This window comes from Anomaloglossus baeobatrachus, chromosome 4 (genome assembly GCF_048569485.1).
Source record: "Anomaloglossus baeobatrachus isolate aAnoBae1 chromosome 4, aAnoBae1.hap1, whole genome shotgun sequence".
Taxonomy (NCBI): domain Eukaryota; kingdom Metazoa; phylum Chordata; class Amphibia; order Anura; family Aromobatidae; genus Anomaloglossus; species Anomaloglossus baeobatrachus.
Window position 1 is genome coordinate 347,763,981 of NC_134356.1, and position 19,541 is coordinate 347,783,521.

General features: G+C 48.3%; 1 protein-coding gene across 1 annotated transcript in view; it reads right to left on the reverse strand.

The window, feature by feature from the left end:
* The window catches only part of TRABD (TraB domain containing), a 45,875-nt gene extending 32,818 nt beyond the window's left edge, over positions 1–13,057 (reverse strand). The window contains exon 1 of the mRNA XM_075342543.1: positions 12,910–13,057. The gene's annotated coding sequence lies outside the window, so the exon portion shown is untranslated. The remainder of the gene's footprint in view (positions 1–12,909) is intronic.
* Positions 13,058–19,541: the final 6,484 nt, after the last annotated feature.

Genomic DNA, 19,541 nt, shown 5'->3' on the forward strand with positions numbered 1-19,541 from the left:
TACAGTGCTGGCCAAAAGTATTGGCACCCCTGCAATTCTGTCAGATAATACTCAGTTTCTTCTTGAAAATGATTGTAATCACAAATTCTTTGTAAGCAAAATAAATGAAGATAATACCAAAGAAAAACACAAAAGAGAATGAAACAAAAATCAAAATAATTGATCATTTCACACAAAACTCCAAAAATGGGCCAGACAAAAGTATTGGCACCCTTAAGGTACCTTCACACATAACGACTTACCTGCGATCCCAAAAACGATGCGACCTGATAGGGATCGCAGGTAAGTCGCTGGGAGGTTGCAGGTGAGATGTCACACAGTGAGATCTTACCAGCGATGCAGAACAATACAGATCGCAGTAGCGACCTGTATAACGATCTCAGCAGTCATTGTTATCCTGTTACACAGTGTCAAACACAGCGATGTGTCCTGCCCAGCAGGACATCGCCTTTGAAGAAAATGACCTGGACCATTCTGCAACGACTAGAGATCTCACAGCAGGGGCCTGATCGCTGGTAAGTGTCACACATAACGAGATCGCTAACGGGATCGCAACTGCGTCACCAAAACGGTGACTCAGCTGCGATCTCGCTAGCGATCTCGTTATGTGTGACAGTACCTTTAGGGTACCTTCACACTTAGCGATGCAGCAGCGATCTGACCTGGTCAGGATCGCTGCTGCATCGCTACATGGTCGCTGGTGAGCTGTCAAACAGGCAGATCTCACCAGCGACCAGTGAACAGCCCCCAGCCAGCAGCGACGTGCAAGCGACGCTGCGCTTGCACGGAGCTGCCGTCTGGAAGCTGCGGAGACTGGTAACTAAGGTAAACATCGGGTATGGTTACCCGATGTTTACATTAGTTACCAGCGCACAGCTGTGTGTGCAGGGAGCAGGGAGCCGCGCACACTGAGCGCTGGCTCCTTGCTCTCCTACCATAGCTACAGTACACATCGGGTTAATTAACCCGATGTGTAATGCAGCTACATGTGCAGAGAGCAGGGAGCCGCGCACACTGCTTAGCGCTGGCTCCTTGCTCTCCTAGCTGCTGTACACATCGGGTTAATTAACCCGATGTGTACAGCAGCTACATGTGCAGAGAGCCGGAGCCGGCAGCACAGGCAGCGTGAGAGCTGCAGATGCTGGTAACTAAGGTAAATATCGGGTAACCACCTTGGTTACCCGATGTTTATCTTGGATACAGCTTACCTCAGCTGTCAGACGCCGGCTCCTGCTCCCTGCTCGCTTCATTTGTCGCTCTCTTGCTGTCACACACAGCGATCTGTGTGTCACAGCAGGAGAGCGGCTTTGAAGAAAACGAACCAGGGCTGTGTGTAACGAGCAGCGATCTCGCAGCAGGGGCCAGATCGCTGCTCAGTGTCACACACAGCGAGATCGCTAATGAGGTCACTGCTGCGTCACAAAAAGCGTGACTCAGCAGCGATCTCGGCAGCGAGCTCGCTGTGTGTGAAGCACCCCTTAGCCTAATACTTGGTTGCACAACCTTTAGCCAAAATAACTGCGAACAACCGCTTCCAGTAACCATCAATGAGTTTCTTCCAAGGCTCTGCTGGAATTTTAGACCATTCTTCTTTGGCAAACTGCTCCAGGTCCCTGAGATTTGAGGGGTGCCTTCTCCAAACTGCCATTTTGAGATCTCTCCACAGGTGTTCTATGGGATTCAGGTCTGGACTCATTGCTGGCCACTTTAGTAGTCTCCAGTGCTTTCTCTCAAACCATTTTCTAGTGCTTTTTGAAGTGTGTTTTGGGTCATTGTTCTGCTGGAAGACCCATGACCTCTGAGGGAGACCCAGCTTTCTCACACTGGGCCCTACATTATGCTGCAAAATTTGTTGGTAGTCTTCAGACTTCATAATGCCATACACACGGTCAAACAGTCCAGTGCCAGAGGCAGCAAAGCAACCCCAAAACATCAGGGAACCTCCGCCATGTTTGACTGTAGGGACCGTGTTCTTTTCTTTGAATGCCTTTTTTTCCTGTAAACTCTATGTTGATTGCTTTTCCCAAAAAGCTCTACTTTTGTCTCATCTGACCAGAGAACATTCTTCCAAAACGTTTTAGTTAAGTTTTTGCAAACTCCAGCCTGGCTTTTTTATGTCTCGGGGTAAGAAGTGGGGTCTTCCTGGGTATCCTACCATACAGTCCCTTTTCATTCAGACGCCGACGGATAGTGCGGGTTGACACTGTTGTATCCTCGGACTGCAGGGCAGCTTGAACTTGTTTGGATGTTAGTCGAGGTTCTTTATCCACCATCAGCACAATCTTGCGTTGAAATGTCTCGTCAATTTTTCTTTTCCTTCCACATCTAGGGAGGTTAGCCACAGTGCCATGGGCTTTAAACTTCTTGATGACACTGCGCACCATAGACACAGGAACTTTCAGGTCTTTGGAGATGGACCTGTTAGGTGCCACACAGGTAAGTTACAGGTGCTGTTAATCACACAAATCAGAGAAGCATCACATGATTTTTCAAACAGTGCCAATACTTTTGTCCACCCCCTTTTTTATGTTTGGTGTGGAATTATATCCAATTTGGCTTTATGACAATTTTTTATTTTTTTTCACTGAAGACAAATGAAATGAAGATAATACCAAAGAATTTGTGATTGCAATCATTTTCAAGAAGAAAGAGTGAGTATTATCTGACAGAATTGCAGGGGTGACAATACATTTGGCCAGCACTGTAAATACATAAGTCAAGCATCCAGGGACAAACTAAAAACAAATCCCAAATAGATATCACAAGTGCTATAGCAGAAATATTGGGTCCTAATAATACAACTTTTGTTTAAAGAATTCTAAAAAATGGCTATGTTGGCCAAACAGGTAAACACATTACAGTACAAAGACACACATTAACTCCTTCTTAATCTTTGACACACATTTACGTCAAGGGTCGTGTCCCTACCTTTGATGCGGACTCTCTCGTTGAGCTCATTTTCTCCGAATATGATGGCTGACAATCAATTGTCATGTGCTTCTAACAGCCGCGGGTGGATCAGAGATCTGCCCGTGGGCATTAACCAGTTCATTCCCACTGTCAGAAATGGACAACAGTATTTAACATGTGCAGGTGGGAATCTTTTCATTCCCTGATAAGTTGTCATGTCAGGGGTCAGCTGATGACCCCTGTGTCTTACGACTATCCTCCTGTGACTCATAGAAGATTGTCATTTGTGCTATACTGAGCAGTGCTGATGCCTTGCTCAATAAAGCACAGGCGATCAGAAGATCAAAGCTTCAAGTCCCCTAAGGGGACTAGTAAATACAATAAAATTTAAAAATAAAAAACATTTAACCCCATTACAACAGCCTTACGGAGATAAACGGCGGCAGAATAGGGTACTTACTCTGATCTGCAGTTTATAAACTTGTGCAGCTCTGATCCCCCACGGTCCCTCCTTCTCAATAGACGCTGCCACATGCGCAGAGCGCGGCTGTCTGCTCAGCTTCTTGTGTTCAGTGTGAGCTGCGCTGGTTGCTCAGCACATTGCTGCTGTGACCCGGGGAGGGTAGGTGCAGATTCATTGCACCCACACTCCTCACATGGAGGGTCTGCACTCCTAGAAAATGGGGGATACATTCTCTGAGTGTGCCCCCCATATTCTAGAAGGTCAAGAGTCGTCGTGGGACCCCCTTATTGGATTACTGGGGACCGGATTTTTTTTCCTTACAATAAAATTGGTGAAAGAGAATGTTTTGGGGAGTGTTTTTTTAAATAAATTTTTTTTTGTCTAATTTTTTTTTCAGTACTGACAGTTTGTGATGTCGGGTATCTGATAGATGCCGTGACATCACAACTGCTGGGCTTGATGCCAGGTGATCTTACAGCTGGTATCAACCCCATTTATTACCCAGTTTGCCACCGCAAAAGTGCATCGGGATGAGCTGGGGCGAAGCACCAGGATTTGTGCATCTAAAGGATGCGGCACTTCTGGGGCGGCTGTAGCTTGCCATTTTGAGGCCGAGAAGGGCCAATAACTATGGACCTTTCCACCCTGAGAATACCAGACCACAGCTGCCAGCTTTACCTTGGCTGGTGATCCAATTTGGGTGGGGGGACCCTACTTTTTTTGTAATTATTATTATTTATAAATTATTATAAAAACAGAGCCTGGGGGGTGACCTCCAAATAGGATCACCAACCAAGGTAAAGCTGACAGCTGTGGTTTGCAGGCTACAGTCATCTGCTTTACCCTAGCTGGCTATCAAAAATGGGGGGACCCCATGTCATTTGTTTTTTTTTTTTTTTAATTATTTCTTTTTTGGCAAAATACAAGGCTAAGAACCCTTTAGTGCCACATAAAAGTCACTAAAGGGTGTCAGCTTAGACTATGTAGGGGGGGGGGGGGGTAGGACATTATATATGTGTTTGACACCTGTATCCATCCATCCTAGCTTTTTTTGGCTGCGTGCCCGCGATTAGGGTTTTAAGCGTTTTAGACGCTGTGTTTTTGCTGCGTTGTACAGTACAAATCGCAGTGGAAGGATTTTTAGAAATCCCGTGCCCACTGTGCTTATTTTCTTCACAGCATAAATGGACATCCGGCGCTGCAGAAAGTTAATTTATGCTGCAGAGAGGAGAGTTCTTCGTGGAAAGACTAGAGCTAAAGTCAGCAGCAGCTCAGCTGACTTCTATGCCCGCCGCGTTATCAGATGACCTCTCACAGGCGGCCCGATAGTGTAACTAGCGGTGACATCATGGGCAGCTTGCGAGAGGTGATCCGAGAACGCGGCAGGCATAAAAGTCAGTGACAAGCACCGACGTCAGGAGTGCAGCGGCATACATCACTGCAGGTAATGTACCTAGCTAACCTTCTGAAGTCAACGCTAGTCATGCCCTACAGTTACCTGTGCTGAGCTATTGATGTTCGCTCAGATCACTGCACTGCTCTCCCAGCCAATGGAGAACGTGCTGTTCTTCATTGACTGGGACAGCGAGTATGGATTGTCGTGGGAACCCCCCTTATTGGATTACGTCGGACTCGGATTGGTCTTCATAAAACATTTTGTTGCACTCTACATCCGATCAGGCTGAGGATACCCACAGTGTGCGCTGCTGAAACACTAAGCGGCTAGCACATAGATGAGCACTAAGCATACCTCAGCACAGCGTTGCTCACCCAACTTAAGTTCGCACGTAAAGCATCTGAACTCTGAACCCTATTTTTTAGTTGGTGTTCAGTTTGAAAACTAAACCTCAGGTTCGCTCATCTCTAATGGAGCAGGCTCAGCTCCAATTACATCCAGCACGTGACTTGCAACGAAAATGTGCATCACATTAAGGGGTTAAGAGCATTAAATACAAAGCTAGCCCAGGCAATCAAAGCCTTTAAGGGCATAAAAACTTAAAAGATTACATTCTCCTCTTCTGTGCAAGGTCTATAAAAGTCAAATGTCTGACCTGTATACTTCCTCCAAGCCCACCTGGTATCCGTGGAGAAAAAAGGTTCAACTGTAGTGTAGTCAGATAGGTTAAAGTCAAAGTGAAACAAAAAAAAAAAAAAAAAAAAAAGGTAGCATAGAGTTTGTTTTTTTTTTGGGGGGGGGGGGTAGCCCTGGTGGAGTGCGCCGTGAATCCAGTAGGTGGAGAGAGATGCTGAGCGAGGTGTGCATCTCTAATTGCCCGCACAATCCAGTTGGCGACGGTACTTTTAGCCACCTTCTTGCCCTTATTGCGGCCAAAGGGCTGGATGAACAGGTTAGAATCAAGGCGCCAAGAAGCAGTAACCTCCAGGTAGTGCAACACTATCCGACGGACATCCAAAGAATGAAACACTTCCTCACCCGGAGTCCGAGGATTCTGACAGAAGGAAGGCAGGACGATGGACTGCGAACGGTGAAAATCCGAAACCACCTTGGGTAGGAAGGAAGGGTCCAGCTGAAAAACAATGCTGTCATCTCTGATGGTCAGGTAAGGTTCCCTAACAGACAAAGCCTGAAGTTCTCCGACTCTGCGAGCAGATGTAATAGCCACAAGAAAAGCAGTCTTGTGAGAAAGGGAACGAATGTTGCAAGAGCACAGAGGTTCAAACGGAGACTGAGATAGTCCGGTAAGGACCACATTGAGATCCCAGCGAGGCGTCAGGACCCTCTGACGTGGACAGAGTCTACTAGCGGACACAAAGAACCGACGGATCCAACGATGATCTGCCAGAGCCGTGTCAAAGACTGCACTGAGCGCTGACACCTGAACTTTCAGGGTGCTAGGCCTAAGACCCAAGTCCAAACCACTCTGGAGGAAGTCCAGAATCTGCGCAATATTAGGCCGAAGTGGGTCAGGAGGCCGAGAACCACACCAGGAGGAAAATCTCTTCCAGATTTTGTTGTAAATACTATTAGTCACAGGTTTACGGTTCTTCTGTAGGGTAGCCACAACTTTGTCAGAAAGCCCTTGGGCCTTCAGTGCCCGGGCCTCAGAAGCCAGGCAGCCAAGTTGAGTTTCTGGGGAGCCGGATGGAAAATCGGACCCTGTGACAGTAAGCTGGGGTCCGAACCTAAGAGGACTGGGCCGTCGATGCCTAGCGTCATGACCAGGCTGTACCAACTCCTCCGGGGCCACAGCGGGGCTACCAGTATAGTTGGGACCCCCTCGTCTCTGATCTTCCTCAGGGCCCTTGCGAGAAGAGGAAGAGGGGGGGGGGGGGGAACGCGTAAGCGAGGCGAAAGGACCAACTGTGGCAGAAAGCGTCTACCCCGAACGCCTCGTCCCGTGGGTTCAGGGAGAAATATGTTGCGACCTTGCGATTCCCTGCCGAGGCAAAGAGGTCCACCTCTGGTGCACCCCACCTTGCCACTAGAGAGCAGAACACCGCCTGATCCAGGCTCCATTCCCCTGGATGAACATCCCGACGACTCAGGAAATCCGCCTGAAGATTTAGGGAGCCCTTCAGATGGACCGCAGAAAAGGGAGAGCAGAGATCGTTCTGCCCATTGAAAGATTCGGGAGGATACTGACTTCAGGGCGCCTGAGCGTGTACTGCCCTGATGGCGGAGATGTGCCACTGTTGTGACATTGTCTGAATACACCAGGACGTGAGAGTCCCGGACGAGGTCCTGAGCCGCAAGGAGGGCTTCCCTGACTGCCCTGAGCTCCCTGTAGTTGGAGGATTGGGAGCTGACGTAAGGACTCCAGACCCCTTGAAATGGGGAATTTGCCACCATTGCCCCCCATCCTCGTAGGCTGGCATCTGTGGTCAGTGTAACCAGGGGTTTCTGAGTCCAGGCAACCCCCACCTGCAGGTTGGCGAGACGCAGCCACCAGAGAAGGGATGAGGAGACGGACCCCGAGAGGCGAAACCGTCTATTCAGGGATGACGGGAGTCTGTCCCAATGTGCCAGGATATGATCCTGGAGACACCGAGAATGGGCCTGAGCCCACCTGACTGAGGGAATGCAGGACGTCATGGAACCCAGAGCTGACATAGCCGCTCGAAGCGTCGGGCGAGCCTGTCTGTGAAGCTTTGATATTTTGGCTAACAGAGTTACCCTGTGGCCCTCTGGGAGAAAAGATGCCTGTCTGTCGGAGTCCAGCAGCACTCCGAGAAACTGCCGAGTGGAGGAGGGGGTTAACTGTGATTTTTTGAGATTGGGAATCCATCCCAGGGACCGAAGGATTCCCAAAGACCTTTCCACATGGCTCCGGAGGGTTGGAGCAGATGGAGCCATGAGAAGAAAGTCGTCCAAATATGGAACCAGACAGATACCCTGCAATCTTATGAAGGCGACCACCTCTGCCATGATCTTGGAAAAGATCCGTGGAGCCGAGGAGATCCCGAAGGGAAGTACATTGAATTGGAAATGAAGTACTACCTCCCCGTGTAGCACCGCAAACCTGAGGTATTGCCTGTGCCCCGGATGGACGGGTACATGGAAGTAGGCGTCTTTCAGATCTATAGATGCCATCTGGTGGTGTAGACCTATCAGGGGAATAGCTGATTTTACTGACTCCATCTTGAACCGCCGGTACCTGACCTGACGGTTTAGACGTTTTAAATTGATAATTATTCGGACGTCGCCGGACGGCTTCTTGACAAGGAAGAGGCGGGAGTAGTGTCCTACCCCTTCTTCCTGACTCGGGACTGGGGAAACGACCCCCGAGTGCACTAGCTCTATAATCTTTGTGTACAACAGAGCCTGTGAAACCTGCGACGCCAGAGCAGTGACTTGGAGACCCGGACGAGGGGGGGAGAGGAATTCTATGAGGAGACCTTCCGAGATGATCTTCAGAACCCATTGGCAAGTGGTTATGGACTGCCACTGGGGAAGAAACGCTGAGAGTCGTCCCCCCACCCGGGCCGAGTCACTGTTTGTCCTGCTGAGGACGTTGCTGATGGGGAGGGATGAGGATGTTTCTCCCTCTACCTTTGGGATAGCTCCACCTGCCTGCCTTCCCTTTCCCTCTGGGCTGGGAGGCCTGAGGCATCGAGGGACGAAAGGACCGCTTCCTGTTAGGTCTAGGATCGGGCAAGGCCTTACGATCGGTCGCCTTGTCCAGAATATCATCCAGGGCAGGCCCAAACACTAAATCCCCTTTAAACGGAAGGGAGCAAAGCCTCATTTTGGAGGTGGAGTCTCCGCTCCAGGCCTTAAGCCAGAGGGCACGTCGGGCAGAGTTAGAAAGAACCGAGGTCCTGGCCGCCAGGCGGACAGATTCCACCGAGGTATCTGCCAGAAAACAGGTAGCCTTCCTAATTAGGGACCTGGATACACAGGTGGAGGCAATGTTAGCTTGAATAGAAGAAGACGATGCCTCCCAGGATCGCTTCATCAGGCCCTCTACCTTCCTATTCATCTGATCCTTCAGTTGGGAAGTATCTTCAAAGGGAAGAGCCGTTTGCTTAGCTACCCTAGCCACCTGAACGTCTACTCTTGGGACCTCCCAATGTAATCCAGAAGGTTCCAGAGGAAACCGGCGTCTAAGGTCACTCCGTACCCGCCTCTCAGGAAATTCCCATTCCTGAGAGACAATATCCAAAACATTGGCATGAACTGGGAATCCCAACTGTTTGACTGACTTCAGGCCAGCAAACATTTCGTCCTGGATTGAGGGAAGAGACTGCACTTCCTCTAATCCCATAGTGCTCCGAACTGCCCCAATAAGATCCCCCAACTCTTCTGAGAGAAACAGAAAGGACTGGTCAGACCCCCCAGAGGGAAATCCTTCATCAGGACCCTCAGAGGTGGAATCAGCGTCCTCCTGATCAGATGGGGTCGACTGGAGTCTCCTCTTTTTTGGAGGAGAGGGTCCAGGAGCAGGGCCAGGAGCAGGGCCAGGAGCAGGAAGGGAGGCCAGAGAGGCCCTAATCTCCTGTTTCATCATGGACCGCAACTCGTCTATCAGGGACGGTTGTTCGGCCCTAATAATCTGGTCCGTACATTGCTGGCAAAGCTTTTTATCCCATACTGCAGGGAGCTTCTTTATACAGATAGGACATTTTTTAATTTTTTCCACTCTGTCAGGTCTATCAGGCTTATCGGACTTGTCAGCTTTTTCTGACTTCTCAGGCTTCTCTGACTTTTCATTTTTGTCAGTTTTCTTGGTGGCCTTGTCCTCCTAGAAAACACAGACCAGAGAGCCATAAATCATCTGATGAGACCTATGTCCAAGGGACCATTCCCCTCCATACTTACAGTAGTAGGGGGCACACTGGGTTCTGCAGATGCAGCTGCAGCGGAAGACATGACAGGGAGCACGGTTGCTTACCATGATCTGATGTCTTCGTGGCAGCCCTTATGCAAAAGGGCCTGCCCCCCCAGTGACGGTGAACGTTCCCCGCCTCCCGCATCCGGTCCTGGACAGGCCGTGTCACCGTCGGCGTGTCCTCCACGCTGCCTCCGCAAACCGGAAGCGCTCGACCGGAAGTCCGCAAGACCGGAAGTCCCGCCCCCGGGAGCACTTCCGGATCGCTCCGGCAGCGTGCATGCAGGAAGCGGCCGGCGGCTCAGGGAGGACGCCGGCCGGGGAGCTCAACAGCCTGCATCACCCCTAAGGAGGTTCCGGAAGGCTGGAGCAGCGGTCCCCAACAGCGTGAGGGAACAGCAAGGGAGGAGCGGTGAAGGCCCGACCGATGCTGTCCGGCTTAAGGTAACAGGGGAAGAAGAAAAAAAAATAAAAAAATATATACTGTAGTTCGCCGGCCACCACAGCATAGGAGAAAAATAAAAACCTCTCCATGCCCCATGGGGACAGGAAAGACACTGGCTGTGGGAGGGTCCTTTTAAACCTCTTGAACTTCCTGTCCCAATTAGGGCGTGGAGAGACAACCTCCTATGCTGTCGTGGAAGGGACTAGAGAAATGCTCAGTTCCGCAGCTGCCCCGTCTTTGGATAGTGGTCGTAGCCGGTTACTCCACATCCGTCTCCTATTGTGTTGAATGGGAGGCGGCTGTGCAGTACCCCGCCTTGGCAATAATCAGAAGACTGAGCAGCTCCAGAATGGAGCATTTCCAGGTGCCTGCTGCGCACTGGCACTGTGAACAGCTGATTGGTAGGGGTGTGGGATGTCGGACCTTGGCTGATTAGACATTAAAGGGGTGGTTCACCCATACTCATTATTGGCCACAACGATATGTTGAGAAAGAAGATTTCTCTCATATACCTTGTGTTGCCACTAGTACCTGTGAGCGTCACTTTTGCGGTCCACTCTTCCCCATCACCTGACCCCTGGGCTCTGTGACCTCGGGGGAATCGATTGATGTCACGTCAACTTCCTGTTCACCTGACCTGACCACAACCGGTACCAATCTCCGTGAGTGAATGGGCGGAATTTCACTGCTCGTCACAGCGCAGCACCTCCCTGCTCACTCCTCCTTCGCTGCAGAACGTTGCAAGCAGGAGCGATGCTGGCCTGTGACGAGCGGTGAAACTCAGCCCACAGGCCAGTCACTCATGGAGGCTGGGGTCGGCGGCAGGGATGTGAGGTGAACAGGAAGTTGACGAGACATCACCGGACATCAGAGGTCACACGATGGGGGAAGAGCGGACTGCAACAGCAACACGAGGTATTTGAGAGAAGCCTTGCTTCTCAACATCTTTATTATTGGCTATAACGATATTATGGGTGAACCACTTCTTTAATGACCTATCCTAAAGATAGACCATCAATGATAACGTAGTGGACAACCGTTAAGTTACTTGCACTTTTCTTTTACATGTACTTTGTGCTTTTAACACTGCGATTTGTCTCTTTGGTATGTCATGGTCATGAAAATGACATGTTGCAATTTTTGTGCATCAAAAATATGCAATATTGAAAAGTTACCAAAACCTCATTGAGGGCACTTTACCCAACAGCGTAGAACACTATATGCAATGTTCTAAAATGAGCAGTAAATGGTAACACTGCTCTGCGCTTACTGAAGCCCATCTACGGCCAATTAGAAGAAAAAACATATGGAAATCTGAAGTCAAAAATCGTTAACCTGAACGGCTAATAAAGAAAAAGGAGTACAGCAGAACCCGTCACCCTCCTAACAGTCTGCCCACTATGTAACAATGGGGCAGGTCAGGGCATGTATATAAAAAGACTGTCAGCGCTGCTGGGGGCGGCCTGCTGACAGTGCCCCATGGGCGGTCCAAAAATGGGCAAGTGCTCAGACTACCTAGACTGGCAAAAGCATGCAGCACTGGTGTCACCATAGCTGGAGCCATCCATTATCATCTAAGGGGCAGGGTACCCACAGGCACTTTCAGGCTCAGCCAAATTAGATTAGAGTCAGATCCTCAGAGAGGACACTTCTAAAAAACGGGAAGTCTGAATGGTTCTCCTCCAATACATGCAGAATACAGGCTGCTGTAAAGTGTTCTGAGGGCAGTGGCAGACAGCACCTCCACTGGCCATTGTGTGTACTAATTCCATGGTCTGGCTGCCCTGTGATAATCATTCCAGCAGGAAATTTACAACTGCAGACACGGGTCACCCCCAGGTTATGGCCAAAAGAGAGCGGCATTCACTTTTTCCCACCTAAATGAAGCTAAAACCCACCTAAAATCAAGCTAAAAAATTACAATGAAACAACAGAGAAAATACAAGAACATCTACAGTCACTTACAATGTGCAATCGGACTACAGTGGTCCTGCTGCGGCTCACTTGGCACAAACTGTCTTTTTAAAGAGCGGTTTCCACTTGCTACATACATACATACATATATACACACACACACACACAGGTCGCCAAAGCAGATCTGTTAAAATGGTAGTCCGCTGGGGTTTGTAGTCCCATCCTGATAGCCCTGGGTGTGTATTGAGCAAAGTACCACTGGGCAGTAGAAGCCACACTTGGATAAGAGGTTATTTATTCATATACATGCATAGTGCTAAAAAAAAAAAAAAAAAAAAAAAACCATACAAAGAAGGGCATCCTAATGGCGTGGCAGGCTCCGGCGTGACCTGTGGTTTCGCCATCACAGCTTCTTCTGGGGTATGTATTTATAGAACAGTTTTTACCCATTTACCCATGGTTTGTGAGTAGATAGGAGTAAGAGATTATCCAAGCATCACGACTGCTCCCACTGTGGTATCACACAGCCATCAGAGTGGCACTGGAGGACTACAAGTCCCAGCAGACAACCCCTGTAACAGAGCTGTTCCGCTTTCTATCCCCCTTGAGACAGAGGTGGAGAGTGGAAGCAGTTATTCAGCCTGCGCCCATGTGTCTGCGCCATAGGAGCCACAACTTCTGCCCATTTCCCTCCATGACATCACTTTTGTAAGAAAGCCGCAAGGCAGGAGCGGACTGTGGGCTGTGCCTGGGCTCTCCACCACTCCACAGAACTCCCTCAGCCCCGGATACCGCACCTCACCGCCCCTGAGGTCAGCACACAACACCTGTGGCCGCCACTGGAGGAGTCTCCACGAGAGCCATAAGGGAGCGCACAAAAGACTCACTGAATCAGGCAGAGGATCCGGGCTCTGCTCCCGCTCCGCTCACTCTGTGGGATCCCCGGGCAGGCACTCAGCTGGAGCTAAAGCACGGCACAACATGCTGCACTAGTCATCTCTCCGGAGGGAGCCAGGAGCGGCGCCGCACAGCTTCACGGGGCTTGTAGTCCTTACACAGCCCAAGTGCTCATCCTTCTGAGATATATATCAGCTAGACAAGACTCCAACACCCAGAATGCCTCGCGGCGCAGCCTCAGCTGTAGGGAGCCTCCAGTTAGAGATGGTGCTGTCAGCAGAACTTGCAGCCAATCAGAAGCGGAGCTGGACTAGTAGAGTAAATAGGTGGGGAAATGAATTGCAAGGTCACGTGTGTGATGACGTTGCTGTCTGGCTGACAGCTCATGGAGGATCCTACCGGTAGTAGCTCAAGGACCTTTGATGATGTCATGACCATGTGATCAGTCACGTGTACCAGTAGGCAGGCAGCCAGCCCTGCACCTGTAGGTGACAGCACACGGCACTGCCCTGTGCACAGGCCGAGGTCAGGACGGAGCACACACGCTGTACTCTTCCCTGGTGCAGTCCTGAGTATATGCTGCTAATAGGCCTCTGCTATTAGGGAGCACCATGACAGGCAGCACTAGGTCTGGTGCAAACCTCCCAACTTTTGAAAAACAGAGGGATAAAGCATGCGGTGCGCGCAGCAGTAAATTTTGGCCACGCCCACAGCCACACCCAGTTGGCAGTGAGGGGTATTGAGTAGATGCCCCGGACTCTTTATTCATAGTCATATTAGCCAGAAGTTTCTCATCTTTATGTGGCCTCACTATCAGACATGTTACTTTTTTGTGTCTATAAGGCCCTGTGCACACTGAAAAATAACTTTTTCTTAAGATAAATCCCCACCCTCTGGCAGAATACCGCACCCGGGGCAAAAACCACAGTAATTACGTACCTGCGGTTTTGCCGTGGGTTGTTCCCTGTGATTTTTTACCATTTCTATGGCAAAAAACGCAGGTACCTGCAGAAAAGAAGTGACATGCTCATTCTTTTTGCTGCAGAAATTCTGCAGCAAAACCTGTAGGGGGACAAAAACGCAGCGTGCACACAGCAATTTTTTTTTCCTATAGATTTTGCTGGGGAAGGACTGCAGCAAGGTTAGGAACAGAAACCGCACCTTTTCTGCTGCGAAAACCATGGCAAAAACCGCAGTGTGTGCACAGGGCCTAAGACAGTGTCGACACGTTACAGAAATCCTGTGTTTTTTGTTTTCTACAGGTGTCTGCACCAAATTAGACAATAACAATTGTTACGGGGGGACTGGCGCATTAGGGTAAAGGTGATGTATATCCCAATCGCCAGTCGGGGTCCTCCGCGCACCAAGATGGTAAAGGAGCTGCTGGCAACCCGTAGGTCAGGCGGATAATACAGAACTGGGTGCCTCTGAAATAACATCAACCTGATCTGAGTTAAACGTTACTTGGATCAGGATAACTTTGATCCCTGTTCACGCAACAGGGTCCACACACCCCCAACCAGGACCTCCCCTGTTAACACCACAGGGGTCCTGGGGTACACTGTCCGTTTACATAGGGGGCACACCAGGACAGTCGGCGCAGCAGCCGCAGCCCAGTTAACTCCACTGGGCTGCTACAACAGGACTGGAGTGATAGGGTCAGGGGACGCGCTTCCTTTCCTAACATGCTGAGCCACAAATCTTGACATGACAGGCATCGGACGCCTAACCCTAGTTACCGCTTCCAGAACTAGTGGTTATAGGCTGCAATGTTTTGTTTTGTTTTATTTTTATATATTTTGTTTTCTTTTTCCTCAGATGGGAAGTTTTTGTATCAAAAAACAACAAAAACTTTAACCCAACAGCATTTCAATCTATAGGCTGCAATGTGGCTCAAACAATAGAACTTGGATGAGCATGTGTGAAGATTGCGCACCATGGTGCACGCTCCAAACCCTTTTATCACCTAGGGTCCGCCCCAAACCCAGGGTGAGCCACAATGGCGCCTCCAGAGGCCAATAGCGGATTGCCACATCATCAGTGACGTCACCAGCGGGCTATCCGGAACCGCCACATCACTGATGACACATGGGCAGCACCGCCCCAAACACCCTACCAGTCATCGTCTGATGACCAATGATGAGGTGCCAGGTCATACGGGTGGGCCTTCGCAAACCAGTCCGGAGTGGCCACATCAGCAGGACACCTGATGCTATACAGCCTATCAGGGCCTGCCACCTCACGAACATGCCCAGTGAAGTCCTTACCGGACTTAGCCTCCAATGCACGAAGTGCCTGAGCATGCTCAGTAGCTGGAACCACAGACTTTGTCTTTGAAATCATGGTTGAGCATGCTCAGTAGGCACATCACAGGACTTGGACACAGAACGAAGTCCACGTACTCGAGCAAAGAGGCATTTCGCACTGTGTGAGCATGTGTAGGAGAGTGTATAGAGATATGTGTTGGTCTTGACTATGAGCAAAAGACACACCTGTAACGATGACATCTGACCACTAGATATCAGCGACACTCGCTGTTCTAAATTTTATTAAGTGTTAACAAAATAATACTTGAATAATTTTGTGAATACTGTGATGTAAATAATAGCCGAACTATGCAGTCAAAATGCGATTTTGAGGCTTGATTTATAAAATACTTTTATTGCACAATTGCTCCGTCAGTCAAGTTGAGGACGAATAAAGTTTTGTTGTGAATAGAAGTTGGTTGGTTGCCATGGTGACGAAGCTGAGACGAGCTGTGTTTTTTGTGTGTTCCTGTGACTGGTGACGTCTGGGACAATAATCCTCAATTTCCGTTCGGTGAAGAGCGTGAAAAAGAAAGAAAACCAACAACGGAAGGTCATTGAAAAGAGACGGCCAATTTGTGAAGTGTGACACAGTGCCCGTGGATGGGTAAAGCACTCTATATCCATAACAAGGAGGAGGTACCTCATGTTCATCATTCTATTTTAAATTCTCCTTGACCGGTCCAATGAGTTTAGCTAGGGTTAGCTAGGTGTTTGGACCTACCTAAATAACTGGTCTCTATGGGACATTGTTAGTGAGGCACAAACTGTATTCATCTTCTCAACGACTGATGATACCAGGGTGCGAAGTTCAGAAAGGCCACAGTCCATGGTGAAGTTCCACAAGGCACCCTACTGCTTGGATTGGATTGTCTCGCAGAGCATGTTAATCAAAAGAAATTGTTAATCTTTGTATCTCTTGTAAATGGAAATTTAATATGGTCACTTATTTTATATGTTATTCTTGTTGGTAAACTTGGTTGGTAAACAGCTGTACAGCTTAGCTGTACAGCTGAGTTTGGTCATATTGGGATCCCAGGGAGTTTATTGATTGGGGATAGTGTTAAGATTGTGATCCAGCAGAAAAGACACATATTACAGTTTCCCCTTTGGAACTAACCCTGTGTAGATCCAGACATATTTAGGGGAGGGGATGGTATTATTGGCCCCAGGGAAGACATCTCATTTTAGGGACCAAGAGTATGTGGCTGTTCTGGTAAGAAAACGAGAAACATAATTCACTTGTACAAGTTGTTTGATTTTCATTGTTTATATTACTAGTTTCTTTTCCTTCCCCATACAAACAGGGGCGAGTTTTGTGATAATAAATCTTGTTATTGTTTTACCATCGTTTTCAAGAAAACTCATCTGTCCTGTATCATAGCGGAACCTTTTACACATGCTCAGTAGCCTGAACTGAGGACTTAGCCCCATGAATGGCACTATCAGGCTGACAGGCTGAGCATGCTCACTAGGCGAAACACTGGACATAGGCCCTGGCTGGGGCAAATCGGCATGTGAATGTGCCCTAGCCGCCTCTCCACACTTAGACGTGGAGGTAGTTTTTGCTGCTTTAGCTGTATAAAATCCTCTCTCATGTGCCAGCAGAGCCTGTGGCTTAACAGCCAGGGCAGCTGTAAAGTGTATGAAACTTACTGGTTTGATTTCATGGGGCTGAAAATAAATTTATGCTTTTCTCTTTTTTTTTTTTCCATTTCTTCATAGTAGTTTTATAGCATCAAAAGAATCTGAATTTTTCCTTCACCTACATAGAGGGTTTTGACACTATTTTAGCGCCTCCTAGGGTTGGATTTTTTTATTGTACACTATTCCTTTACTCCATTGAATGGTCCTCATATATGTATATGTATATATATATATGTATATGTATATATATATATATATATATACAGTATATATATAACATCCCTCTGGTAATTTTTTGTGCTCGACCTGGGTCCCCGTGTGCTGTCTGTTTTGGGGCTTTTTCTGTAGTCCTCACGATTCTTTGTCTATCTTGAGTGTTTTGCTTGTGATATCAATATTTTTCTACTATGTAACCCCACTGGGGATAAATTTTATCATTGTGTATTGTCTTTTTTCTATTCTAATAAAAATCGCAATTATTTATAAACAATTCCTGATTGATTATTACTGGTATATAGTGGGGGTAGATATATTGGCCATTTAAATTTCCCCTGTTTTTTTGCCAGCTGATTATAAACTATGTATATGCATAGGGGAAGTGCCCGTTACACTTAAAAATGAATGTCCACGCTGTTTTTGTTGTTGTTCTACCAACATAGTGGTGCAGTATATATCTATCTATATCTCTGTGTAGCTGAATAATTTGCTTCTGGTTTCTGTGCCTGCAACACAGGTCAAGATCACCAAATTCTCCTATGCCTCTCAGGACATGCAGTGGCTCCATGGTAGAGCTGCTGCTGAGTCTATCCCCGTCCTGATAAATCAGAGCAGATGAGAACCTAATTTATGCACTGCTTGTCTTGAGTTAATTTATTTACTACACTGAGGGGAGGAGCCGGGACAATAGCAGTCACCAGCGGGACTGCTGGAGCCAGTCCTAAAATCAGTACAATCCCACTGAATCCGGGACGGTTGAGAGGTATGGCTTATTTAATAATGTTTGTTGTGTCACACTGTAGATTTCTCTGTATGTGTTTTATTATTAGACTTATTAAAGGGGTTGTATACTACTTAGTAAACCCCATCTCATTCCCAGTATTTGGCACTGTTAAAATAAAAAAGCTTATACTCCACCGTGCATGTGCCATTCAAGCAATGCTGGTGCTCGTGTTCCCTGCACCCACGTGAGGATGTGGCGAAACGTGAGTCCCATGCACAATCACCGCTATCTTTCTCCTCGCCTAAAGATGTATGCATTATCAACAGAAAGCGTGTGGCAGCCGCAACACTCACTTGTTGATTACTCATAAGTCCAGAGTGGAAAAAGGAAAGCCATTGGTGATTGGGCGCGGGGCGCGCGTATCACCACAACCTCAATAGCTGCTCACTCTCCCCAGTCTTCCAAGCTCATTGCCTCGGGGTAACCGTCAATTCTGCTCTATCCTTCAAGCCACACATCCAAGCTTTCTTCACCTCCTCCCGACTCCAACTCAGAAATATTTCCTGGATTTATGCATTCCTTAACCAAGAATGAGCAAAAACACTAGTGCATGCCCTCATCATCTCCCAACTCAACTACTGCAACCTCCTACTGTGGTCTCCCCACTCTTGCACCGCTCCAATCTATCCTAAACTCTTCTCCCCAACTAATCCACCTGTCTCCTCGCTATTCCCTGGCCTCACCACTCTGCCAATCCTTTCACTGGCTTCCCATTGTCCAAAGACTCCAGTTCAAAAAACTAAACATGACTTACAAAGCCATCCACGACCTGTCTCATCGATACATCTATGAGCTAGTCTCCCGATACCTACCTGCACGTAACCTCTGATCTCACGATCTCATTCTCTACTCCCCTATTATCTCCTACCACAATCGCATCTAAGATTTCTCCCGCGCCTCCCCCATACTCTGGATCGCTCTACCACAACATATCACACTTTCATGTAGCGTGAAAAGCTTCAAAAGGAACCTGAAGATCCACATCTCCCAACAAGCTTACAATCTGCAGTAAACCTTAGTCTGATATACCACTGCGCAACCAGCTCTGTCCTCACGTACTGTACCCTTACCCATCCCCTGTAGACTTTGAGCCCTCGCGGGCAGTGTCCTCTCTCCTCCTGTAACTGTCTCTTTTGTATTGTTCATAATTATTGTACTAGTTTTTATGTATACCCTTTTTACCTGTAAAGCGACATGGCATAAATGGCACTATAATAATAAATAATAATATTAACCTCATGTGGGCCTTGGGAACGCGAGCGCCAGCATCACTGAGATGGCCTTGGCACAGGAAGTGAATACAAGCTTTTTTCTTTTAATGGAGCCAAACATGGGGAATGAGAAGTGTAAGGAAAAGAAATTATAATACCAGTAAAGTACCTAGATAAGTCTGCATCCATATTACTGTCTCTACACCAAGGACATAGCCTCTGCCTACTCTTATTGCAGGTACTCAGAGGCATTGGGGATCTACTGGAAGAATACTGAGGTGTCCAATGACCCTCCTGGACGTCACTGCACACACACTGCTGACTGGATACTCACCTGTCACCGCTGTCCCTGCAATGCTGTTCCCGCAATGCTCCGGCTTCCAGGTCCTCAGTGCAGTGAATAATCAATGAATATAATGAGCGGGGGTCAGAAGCAGGAGGCAGCAGAGCCAAAGAAA